The sequence below is a fragment of the Scleropages formosus genome, chromosome 16 (genome assembly GCF_900964775.1).
Source record: "Scleropages formosus chromosome 16, fSclFor1.1, whole genome shotgun sequence".
Lineage (NCBI taxonomy): Eukaryota > Metazoa > Chordata > Actinopteri > Osteoglossiformes > Osteoglossidae > Scleropages > Scleropages formosus.
The window spans coordinates 27,292,967-27,304,991 of NC_041821.1; the positions used below are offsets into that span (position 1 = coordinate 27,292,967).

The 12,025-nt window shown below is 47.5% G+C and overlaps 1 pseudogene; it reads left to right on the forward strand.

Annotated features, from left to right (window-relative positions):
- The first annotated feature begins 8,143 nt into the window (after window positions 1-8,143).
- Window positions 8,144-11,215, forward strand: LOC114912416 (cyclin-dependent kinase 6-like; annotated as a pseudogene).
- Window positions 11,216-12,025: the final 810 nt, after the last annotated feature.

The window sequence follows — 12,025 nt, forward strand, 5'->3', positions numbered from 1 at the left end:
TAGTGCAGCTCCAGAAAATGTGGTACTGAGAGTATGTCATAAGTTACGTTAAAACACAGTATATATACAAATTGTATTCGCAAAATATACAACAGAAACATAAATAAATAAATAAATAATGAACATAAACTATCTATATGTATGTACAAAAAATACAGAGAAATAAAACAGCGGATTTGATTTTTGCTCTCAGTCCTGCATATTTAACAGTCTAATGGCCCGAGGAAAGAAACTGCCCCTCAGCTGACTTGTGCGGGACTGGATGCTCTGGTACCGTCTACCTGAGGGGAGTAGGTAGAACAGTCCGTGACTACGGTGGCTGGGGTCGTTAATGATCTTACGTGCCTTCCTCACACACCGCCTGTTGTAGATATCCTGGAGGGAGGGAAGCTCAACCCCCACAATGTGTCTGGCTGCCCTCACCACCCTCTGGAGAGACCTGCGGTTGAGGCCAGTGCTGTTACCATACCAGGAGGTGATACAGCCAGTAATAATGCTCTCCACTGCGCAGATGTAGAAGGCTTTGAGGATGTTTTGTTAATCCTCAACTTCCTCAGCTGTCTGAGGAAGAAGAGGCGCTGATGGGCCTTCTTTACCACTGCATCAGTGTGACTGGTCCATGTGAGATCCTTGGTGATATGGACACCGAGAACCTTAAAGCTGGTGACCTGCTCCACCGGTGTCCCACTGATGGTGATGGGGGTGTGTTCCCTCTCCTGTCTCCTGATGTCCACGATGACCTCCTTGGTCTTGGTGGTGTTTAGTAAGAGGTGGTTCTCCTGACACCAATGTGTCAGTGTGCACCTCCTCCCTGTAGGCCGCCTCATCACTATCAGTGATCAGGCCTACAACCGTCGTGTCATCAGCAAACTTCACGATGGCATTGGAGCTGTGCGTAGCTACACAGTCATGAGTGTAGAGGGAGTATAGGAGAGGGCTCAGAACGCAGCACTGTGGGGCACTGGAGAGGAGATGTTGCAGCCTATTCTGACCACCTGACGCCTGCCAGTTAAAAAGTCCAGTATCCAGCTGCACAGGGAGTTGTTCAGACCCAAAGCCTGGAGCTTCACACTGTGCTTGGAGGGAACAATGGTGTTAAATGCTGAACTGTAATCTACGAAGAACATTCTCACGTAAGTGTTCGTTTTCTCCAAGTGGGAAAGAACAGTGTGGCGAGTGAAGGCAATGGCATCGTCTGTGGAACGGTTGTTCCTGTAGACAAACTGGAGAGGGTCTAATGAGGCAGGCAGCACAGAGCAGATATAGTCTCTAATCAATCTCTCCAGGCACTTACTGACTATGGAGGTCAGAGCAACAGGGTGCCAGTCATTTAAACATGTAATTTTTGATTGTTTTGGGACAGGCACAATGGTTGATGTTTTAAAACACAGTGGGACGACTGAGTGGGAGAGGGAGAGGTTAAAAATGTCCGTAAACACACCCGCTAACTGGACTGCACATGCTCTGAGCACTCGGCCCGGAATGCCGTCTGGACCCGCAGCTTTACGAGTCTTCACCCGACGGAAGAATCGGGCTACATCCGCTACAGAGACAGAAAGTGGACTAACCTCTGCAGCCGCGGGAGCTCTCTCTGTGCTGATGGTATTGCCCGCCTCAAAACGAGCATAGAAAGCATTCAGCTCGTCAGGTAAAGAGGCAGCAGTGTCCGCAGGGTGGTTATTTTTCTTTTTAAAATATGTGATGTTGTTAAGCCCCTCCCACAGACTTCTGGCATTGTTGAAGTTGAAATATCCCTCTACTTTGACTCTTTACTGGTGTTTGGCGGATCTGATGGTTGAGCAGAGGGTGTAGCTAGCTCGTTTGTACTCCTCCACACTTCCAGAGCTGAACGCTGAGGTTCGTGCTCTTAAAGCTGCCCGGACCTCGCTATTGAACCACGGTTTCTGCTTCGGGTAATCCCAAATTGTTTTGGTCGGGACCACATCGTCTATGCACTTCCGGATGAAACACGCGACAGTATCTGCGTAGGCGTCTACGTCATCGTCGGAAGCGGACCTGAACATCTCCCAGTCGACGTGATCGAAACAGTCTTGTAACACAGAGTCTGACTGGTCTGACCAGCAGCGGATTGTCCTGAGGGTGGGCGCTTCTTGCTTCAGCTTCTGCCTGTAGGCAGGGAGGAGCAGCACAGAGCAGTGGTCTGATTTGCCGAAGGGTGGGTGGGGCAGGTTACGTGCTGGTGAAGTTTGGGCGCTATTGTTCTGAGGTCAGCTCTATTAAAGTCCCCAGTAACAATAAATGCGGCCTCAGGGTGTGCGGTTTCCTGCTCGCTGATCCTCCCGTACAGCTCCTTGAGCGCCTGCTCTGTGTCGGCCTGGGGGGGATGTAGACAGCTGTGATGATAACCGCCGTAAACTCCCTCGGTAACCAATATGGCCGACACAGGAGCATGAGGTATTCCAGGTCAGGGGAGCAGAAGGACTTGAGATGTATGTTCCTCCGGTCACACCACGAGTTGTTCACCATGAAACACACACCTCCCCCTCTACTCTTCCCCGAGAGCTCTCTCATCCGGTCTGCGCGGTGCGTTGAGAAGCCCACGGGCTCGATGGCCGAGTCCGGAACCTCTCCGGACAGCCAGGTCTCTGTGAGACAGATCACACAGCAGTCCCTCGTCTCTCGCTGGTAACTAATCCGTGCCCCCAGTTCGTCGAGCTTGTTCTCCAGAGACTGTACGTTGGCCAGCAGAATGGTGGGTAATGGAGGACGGAAGGCCCGCTGTCTCAGTCGTAGGAGGACGCCGGCTCTCTTCCCCCTTCTCCGGCTGCGTTTCTGTCGGTGCCGCCAGGTCTCCCAGACAGAGGGCTCTGCTCCATTGTTTGTAAACAGAGCGTTGGCGTTTAGGAAATTAAAGTCTGGTTTACGGTGAGCAACCGAATGGCCTATTCTTATAAGTGTATCTCTGTCATACATTATTAAACTAACTACTTCTACTACTAAAAACAAATACACAAACACACACTTTCTGAACCGCTTATCCCATACGGGGTCGCGGGGAACCGGAGCCTACCCGGCAACTCAAGGCGTAAGGCCGGAGGGGGAGGGGACACACCCAGGACGGGACGCCAGTCCGCCACAAGGCACCCCAAGCAGGACTTGAACCCCAGACCCACCAGAGAGCAGGACCCGGTCCAACCCACTGCGCCCCCACACTACTAAAAACAATAAATAAATAGCTAAAATAGTTAAAATGAACAAAAAACTGCATTGCTGTGCTGGAGCATGCAACACGGCAGCCATCCTCGGCGCCATCTTGAACCTTTCTTTCCTTTCCTTGATTTGATTTGATTTTTGATCGGCTGGAGGAGTGGCAGGGGACCACGGACGAGACCTGCACCCCGCTGGCGGCAGACATGGTGAGCAATGTGGGGGGGGGGGTCCGCTGATGACATGGAGCTGTTCTGCCAGGCCCAGGAAGCCGATCCAGAGATGGCGGTGGTGTGGGTCTTCCTACAGTCGGGGCAACGCCTGCCCTGGACTGCTGTAATCCTGCACGGCCCCACCGTCAAGTCATACTGCTCACAGTGGGACAGCCTCGCCTTGAGAGGGGGGTTGTTGTATTGGCGTTGGAAGGGGCCGGTGCACAGCCAAGTCCTGTGTTACAGGGAGTGCATGGACTTGTCGGCGTGGGGCACTTTGGTGTGATGAAGACGCTGCACCGGCTGTGCCAGCAGTTTCACTGGGTGGGGTGCCGTCAAGATGTGGAGCTGTTCGTGCACTGTTGCAATACCTATGCGGTGCGTAAGGGCCCCAGTGACCGGTCGCACGCCCCCCTGTAACGGCTTCGGTTGGGCGCCCCAATGGAGTGGGTGGGCATAGACTTGCTGAGACCCCTTCCCTGCACTGATCAGGGGAACCGCTACGTGCTCATGGCCATCGACTATTTTACCAAGTGGCCTGAGGCATACGCAGTCCCGGGACCAAAGTGCTGCGACCTCGGCAGAGTGGTTGGGGGAAGAGATGTTCTGCCATTTCAGAGCACCGGAGGAGCTGCACAATGACCAGGGCAGAAACTTTGAGTCACAGGTCATGAAAGAGGTGTGTGATCGGCTGGGGGGTGCAGAAGACGCGCACCACGCCCCTTCACCTGCAGAGCGATGGTCTGGTGGAGAGTTTCAACTGCACGTTCATCACACAGTTGTCTGCGCTCACCTCCCGACATCAGTGTGACTGGGAAAGACACCTGCCTCTGGTCCTGTGGGCATGCCACTCTGCCGTCGAGGAGTCTACTGGCTGCACCCCCCGCCCTGCTTATGTTCGGATGCGAGCTGAGGACTCTGTTGGACTTAGCTTTCAGCAGCCCCCTGGAGTCTGAGATGAGGGGTGAACCAAGCCCGGAGTACCTTTGGCAACTGCAGCAACTGCAACCCTGCACACTTTCACAAGGTGCCATCTGACAGAGGCGGGGGGCGGCAAAAGTGGGCATACGACATACAGTGTCACGGGTGCCCCCTGGCCCCAGGAGATCAAGTGTGGGTCTACAACTCCCGGAGGAAATGCAGGCTTTGCCCTAAGTTCATGGACAGCTGAGTAGGTCCCAGCGTCATCTTAGACCAGCTGTCAGATCTTTGTCGAGCCCCAGAAGAACTCGAGTTCCTCTCCTCTCGACCAAGGCCTTATACAAGGCCCTGTGCTTAAGGAGGGTCTCTGCCTCGACCCCGGCCGCCGTGGTCTTACTCCACTTTACAGCATGGCTGTAATGAGCGGTCCATGTCGCGGCATTTGGCCTGGTGTTGGACCAGGACTTCATCAACTTGCATCGGAAGGGCCAACCAAAGACGCACAAAGTACTGGTGGGGATGCTGAATCGGAGCTGCCAGTCGGTTAAATAACTGGGAGAGGTAGAGACAATCCAGCTTAATGGGAATATCAAACACATCCCTCCCTCCCTCCCTCTTCCTTTGGAAGATGCATGACCTCCCTCCTCACCTACTCATCTCTGCCCCCCCCCCCAGACAAGGTTGAAAATGTCCTTTGTAAGGGCTTTCTGTATTGTGCAAGGCAAGGGGTACACCTGCACAAGGTAGAGCAACGTGGAGAGGATGTCCACCTTCAGCACAAATGTTTTCCCTATTAAGGAGAGGCACATTGTCCTCCACAAACCCATTTTCCGTCTGGCTTTAGTCAAACGTTTTAATCTGAGAAAGGGAAAAAAAAAATATATGGAGAAAGAGAGGCATAGCACCTTGTAGCATTGACCCAGCTCTTTGACTCAAGCTCAGTGTGTGTGGATTTTGCATGTTCTCCCCATATTCCTTTGAGTTTTCTCTGCTTTCCTCCATCACTCCAAGGATGTGTTTCAGCTCAACTGATGTCTCTACATTGCCCTACATGTGTGTGATTGCCTTGTGATGGACTGCTGTCCCATCCAGGGTGGAGATGGTCCACTTCTGTCCATTTTAAAGAATATAATTCTGCACGCTGTAGCCTACTGTTGTGCGGCTCAGTGTGTGAGGAGCAGTCATTTGCCACCTCGGCTGGCATGACGGTGTGTCCTTACTCTTCAGGCACCACGGAGCCCCTGCATGAAGGTAATGAATTTGCAGAAGGTTACAGTCCATACATTTGGATGGAGACAACAATGACAGCACCTGGCTGTAATTCATGTATAATAATTAAAGGCGCCAATGCCGAAGCAGCCTTACGTGCGTGATGCATATAACTCATGTAAGTGTGTGGAGCTTTGCACACACTGACACAGTGCACATTTTTTATTTGCGCTGTTAATTTATTTAATTTCTTTATTATTTTTTTCTTCATTATTCCTCGCGGAGCGGGAGCGTCCGGTCACGTGAGCTTGCACCGCGCGTGTGCACCCCACATTCATAAACGATGTCATTCGATGGCTTGACCTTCGTTGGTAAGAAAGTGAGCGCAGCACGAGTGACACGAATTAAACGTGAGTAGAAAAATGCAGCATACAGTCAAACTGGGCCAAGAGACAGCTACTTTACCACTGGTTATTGCACTTGTACTACTACTTTAGTTCGCTTTTATTGCCCATTCATATACGAGAAGTACTTTACAAATGAAACGCAATTACTGCAGAGGTCTCTGCAGCGCTTCCAGAACTTTCTGACACAGTTGAGTTTTACCGGGTCAAGTGGGGTCAAATAAGCGCACTGGCCTGGGAGCGTGTGATAAATAATAATATATTTGCATTATTGAAAGTCAAGTTTCACTTGTCCCATACACACTATCCTTAGTACGACGTGCAGTGAAATGTTTTTTTTCCTGACTGTCCGTAATACAGACTAATAACACACACACACGCTTTCTGAACTGCTTGTCCCATCGCGGGGAACCGGAGCCTAACCCGGCAACTCAGTGCATAGGGCCAGCGGGGGAGGGGACACACCCAGGACAGGACGCCAGTCCGTCGCAAGGCACCCAAGCGGGACTCGAACCCCAGACCTACTGAAGAACAGGACCCGGTCCAGCCCACTGCACCACCAGGCCCCTAGCATAACATAAAGTAAGATAAAAGTATAATACACACACACACACACATTTTCAGAACCGCTTGTCCCATACGGGGTCACGGGGAACCGGAGCCTACCCGGCAACACAGGGCGTAAGGCTGGAGGGGGAGAGGACACACCCAGGACGGGACGCCAGTCCGTCGCAAGGCACCCCAAGCGGGACTCGAACCCCAGACCCACTGAAGAGCAGGACCCGGTCCAGCCCACTGCACCACCAGGCCCCTCGTATAACATAAATAAAGTAAGATAAAAGTATAATAGTAAAATAAAAATATAGTGATCTAAAAATGTGGAATAACAAAAATATAATAAACATGTATTATAAATATACTGTAATAGGACCAAGGGGAGCTTAAATAGCTCTGTGTAAATAGTTATTACTACTGTTCATGTCTGTACATAGTGTGGTATTCTGTTATGATTGGTTGTCTTATCGTTTAAGTGCAGTTTGCCACGAGAGGGATTCTGGGGGGTTTTAGAGGTGGCACCTCAACCGTCGGGGGTGGCAGGGGGCCTGGGAGTGATTTAGGGGGACTCTTCAGTGTTAAGTGGTACTGTTTGTGGTGTCTTTGTTAAAACTACTCAAAAGACGTGAAGTTGGGGGACAGTCGTTTTAAGTATGTTGGTGTGGGGAAGACATGGGTCAGTTATATTTTTTGAAGCCAGAAAGGGGATTGTTATGGGAAAGACTTTGTCTTGACAATGTATTGGTTGCTTAGTGATTTTGTTGACCAACTGTAGGAAAATAGTGTTGGGTTTGTTTGATTGTGGATTTTTAATGTATTGTTTTGGTTGTGTGTATTATTATTATTGATAACTTTATTAAATAAAGTTTGGAAAAAAAAGACATGAAGTTTTATACTGCAACTTAGAAGTGTTTTATGTGTTTTGAAGGATTTATGTGACATGATGACTTGGGTTGAGCTGGTATTGGGGGACAGTCCTTTCGTGGGTATGTTTGTATGGGGAAGACATAGGTCAGTTATATTTTTTGAAACCAGGAAGGGGGATTGTTATGGGAAAGACTTTGTCACTGTCTTGATAATGTATTTTATATAATGGCTATTTAGTAAGTTTTGTTGACCAACTGTAGGAAAAATGGTTTTGGGTTCGTTTGACTGTGGATTTTTTGATGTTTGTTTTTGGTTGTGTATTTTATTGATCACTTTATTAAATAAGGTTTAATTAAAAAAAAAAAAAAAAAACATGACTTCATCTAGATGTTTGACTGCTAGGCCATATTAAGTCTTATTTATCCTGTTATGTTATAGTTCCCAGGTGCTGCCTTGCCATCAAAACATGCAGTAAATTTGTCATTTTAGTACTCTACAGCTGTTTCAGAACAAAAGATAGCAAATGCTGACCAGTTTTGACTCTTCCCGGTTGTTTTTCTTGGGTTAGCCTCAGTCTGTTTACCAGTGGTAATTTTTTTGTCAGGCTGAGATGTTTAAAATTGAGTGGAAAACCTAGGCAGTTTGTATTAAAATATTAATGTGTGCAGCCCTGATTGCATATTTGTTAAACTGTTGAACTTCAGGTTCAAGTACAGTCACTGGTGCAATCTTGGGAACAAGTTGAGAATTTAATTCATTTAACAGGAGCTTTTCCTCACAGCAACATATCTCTTACAAAAAGTACAATTTGTGCACTCAGTAATGTGGAGTAATACTAATGTGCTTGTGACCCTATGCCGAGGTGTAAGGGTACAACATGGAGGCCGGCCGCTACGAGGTCCTGGCTGCTGCTGTGGGTGAGGGCGCCTCCGGACGCGTGTTCAAGGCACGCGAGACCGGCGGCTGCCAGCGCCTCGTGGCCCTCAAGAAGGTCAGGGTCCTCGAGCAGATGGAGGAAGGCGTGCCTGCCTTCGTGATCCGCGAGGTGGGACTGCTGCGCAAGTTGGAGGCCTTCGACCACCCCAACGTGGTCAAGTAAATCGAAAAACCCTCCTCATAGATGTTTTTATTGTCATGTTTATTGTTAATAATAATAATAAGAAGAAGAAGAAGAAGAAGAATAAGAATATAAATAATTTTCATTATTTATCATTTAACTTCTGCTCTGTGTGATTTACAATGTTGAATAATCCAACTTGATTCATTTACACAGCTAGGAATTCTTGGTTCATTCAGGGTAGGTACCTTGGTCGAGCCTATTAAAGCAGGAGAATTGATTCGGACCTGGGACCTTAGCATTGCAGGGAAACGGCCCTAGCAATTACATGACCTGCTCACCACACATTACCATTTTCTGGGTTATATTTGCAGGTTATGTGAACCCTGTAGGTTGTTTGTTCAAGCCCCACTTGGTGCTATTGCTGCGGTACTCTTGATCAAAGTATTTACTCTGAACTGACCTGCAAAAAATACATAAGTGCTGTATCAGTGTATACATATTACAAGTCATTATGGATAATATTATAGTACAGTATAGTAATAATACAGCAAAGTATTACTGCCCTGTTTCTGGACAGTTAAAACCAGCTGTTGATCTCTGAGTGTAAGTAGAACTCTTTTCTATTTGTTTATTCAGGGTAAGGCTGAGTTCTAAATTTATTAATTCATTTTACTTGTTTTCTAGGTTATTAGATGTTTCAGTTGAAGTCCAAAATCAGACCTCAGAGCTGACTTTAGTGTTTGAATATGTTGATCAAGATTTGTGTGCGTTTCTTGCCTCGGTAGCAGAGACTGGTCTCAGCAGGTGGAAAATTAAGGTGAGATGTCCTTTTTGTCATAGTCCATGCAATATAAACTGTTATCCACATCAATATCAACCTTTGATCCACAATAGTTTATGTCATTAATGTAGTTACCCATGTAATTTTCTGAAAACCATTATGTTATGTGAATTCAGTCTCCGTTATGTTAATACTGTTGTATTTCTTCATTTAGCTGATGCTTTTCTCCAAAGTGACTGAGGTTTTCATACTAAGCTACTCATTTATACACATTTCATTTTTAAAAACAAAAAAGCTTACACACTCATGCACTTACATGGCTATGATTTGATTTACTGCACAGGTTTGGATCAGCCTGTCAGTTGGTACAGGTGTCCCTTCAGTTTCCTCCTTTCTGTAAAAGAAAAAGGTGTCCCCATGTATGTCCTCCTGTCCTCACAGGACATAATGTTACAGCTGCTGCGAGGCCTCGACTTCCTTCACACCAACATGCTGGTGCACCGGGACCTGAAGCCGCAAAATGTGTTGGTGAGATCAAGATTGCGGATTTTGGTCTGGCGCGGATCTACAGCCACCACATGGCTCTCACGCCCATCGTAAGTCTGCACTGACTGGATCCTGACATGCTAGTGTTTTAACCCTAACAATTTGTACAAGTGAATATGTCACTGGACAGAAACTAAACTAAGTATTCTGCCTCCTAAACCCATCACCCTGTAATAAATTCATAACAAAGTCCTGTGGTCTTATGCAGCCTGACACATTCTTTGCTGTTCTCTAGATGATGACATCACTTCCTGTGGGTATGTGCTCCTCAGGTGGTGACCCTGTGGTACAGAGCTCCGGAGGTCCTGCTACACTCCGGCTACATGTCCTCCGTGGACATGTGGAGCACTGGCTGCATCTTCGCTGAGCTCTTCCTCCTCAGGTAGGGAGAGCACAGTAAACCACTGTACACCCCCCGCTGCATCACGGAGACACGCTTGCGTGTAACACACATCTGGCTGCACTTCTTTTTGGCAGACCCTTGTTTTGCGGCTATTCTGACATACAGCAGCTCCAGAAAATCATAGAGTAAGTCACTACATGTCCTCTTTCATAGTGAGATGGTTTCATGGTCAGCGATGCTTTGTAGCTTTGCAGGCTGGGGGTATCAATGCTGACAGAGTAACTTAGGGTTAAATTGGGTTAAGGTTAAGAGTCACATTGCGTTAAGGTTAGAGTCAAATTAGGTGTTCCCAGATAGCTCGAGTGTGTAACTCCTCCTTGTTGGTCCTCAGTGTGATCGGCCTGCCTGCACAGGAGGACTGGCCTACCGAGAGCCCCATCCCGTATCCTGCCAACTGGAAGAGTGGTAATACCTTAAATCAGCTGCTGCCAAACTTGCACCAGGAAGAGAGGGACTTGCTCTTGCTAAGTTTTAATGGGTGCGAGTCTTGCAATAGTGTGTAAAGTAGGAGATGGAAGTATTTTTTTTTGGAAATCGGAGCAATGGTCTTCCTATTAGTGAATTGGTCACTGATTGACGGTACTTTGGGATTGGCATATCCGCATCTACACTCCTTGGGATGTTGGTGAAATGCCCTGTTGGATTCTGAGTTAATGAGAATGACTTTGTTTCTAAATCAGAATTCACAGCCCGTTCCTGCCAGGGTGTGATGGGGGGAACCAGTTTAAAGGCAGCTAGGATACCTCACTAGCCCAGCGCTGTGAGAAAAGGCTAAATTGGTAACAGTCCATTTGATCGAGGGCCTAAGTTCTGGACTGGAGATCCTGATGTACTGTAAGCCACGAGAAGCAGGCTTGAGGACCACTGCAGGGATACAGGTTTCTTTGCAGGGGTGTGTTGGAACAGGGGATTGACTGTGTTTTGTCGGTGTGCCCACAGCAGTTTCTGGCCTTTAACCCATCCAAGCGTGTCTCAGCCTTTGGGGCACACCTTCCTGGCTGAGCAGTAGCACCGCTACCCAGGGACCCTATGGCTGCTGAAGAGCTGGCGGAATAACGGTTAATTCACGGCGGTACCTTCGCTCGAAGGAGATGAGGACTGTTGCCAGTTATTCATTTCAATAAAAGTGTTATTTCCTTTCTTCCTTTCTGAATGTCTCAGTTTTTACTTGAAGGCAGAAGATTCACATCCTACCTGTGTTCATCTCAGAGATGTGCAACATGACGGTAACTGGTACTGTTCCAGAGTTTAGGTGCTCAATATCTAAAGGTGTGCCTGCCTACTGGGGTCTTACTGATCAGAGGTACCAACTTAGATTTTCTGAAATGGCCCAACATTTCTTAAGATGACATTGTAGCATGCTGTGCTCTGGGTATGGATGGGGCAAAGAAGGGCGCACAGAAGGCATTCATTCGGAACATTTATTGGAACACCAACAGGCAGTGAGAGATTTTTTTCTTTCATTTTCCTATGGATCAGAATGGATTACTAGCCCACCGAAGGTGTCTGGCTCCACACACTGTCCAATTCAACAGGTAAAAATTTCTTCATTCATCATTTCCGGTTACTAAACTCTTTATTGAATAAATAAATCCCAAAAACTGTCAAATTCAAGTTTTGTCACGTACACAACCATACTTAGTACAACGTGCAGTGAAATGATTTTCCGACTGTCCATGGTACATACTCATAGTAAGATAAAAATACACACACACACACACACACACACTTCCACCGCCCCCCCCCCCCCCAAATAAAATAGCAATTAAAATCATACTACAGGAAAAAAAGAAATTTAATGAAAATATAATAGAAATGAACAGAAGAAGAATAATATGTATGAGGGGACATATACAAAACAGATGTATTCAAGTATGTGAACAAAGTGAATGTAAACTC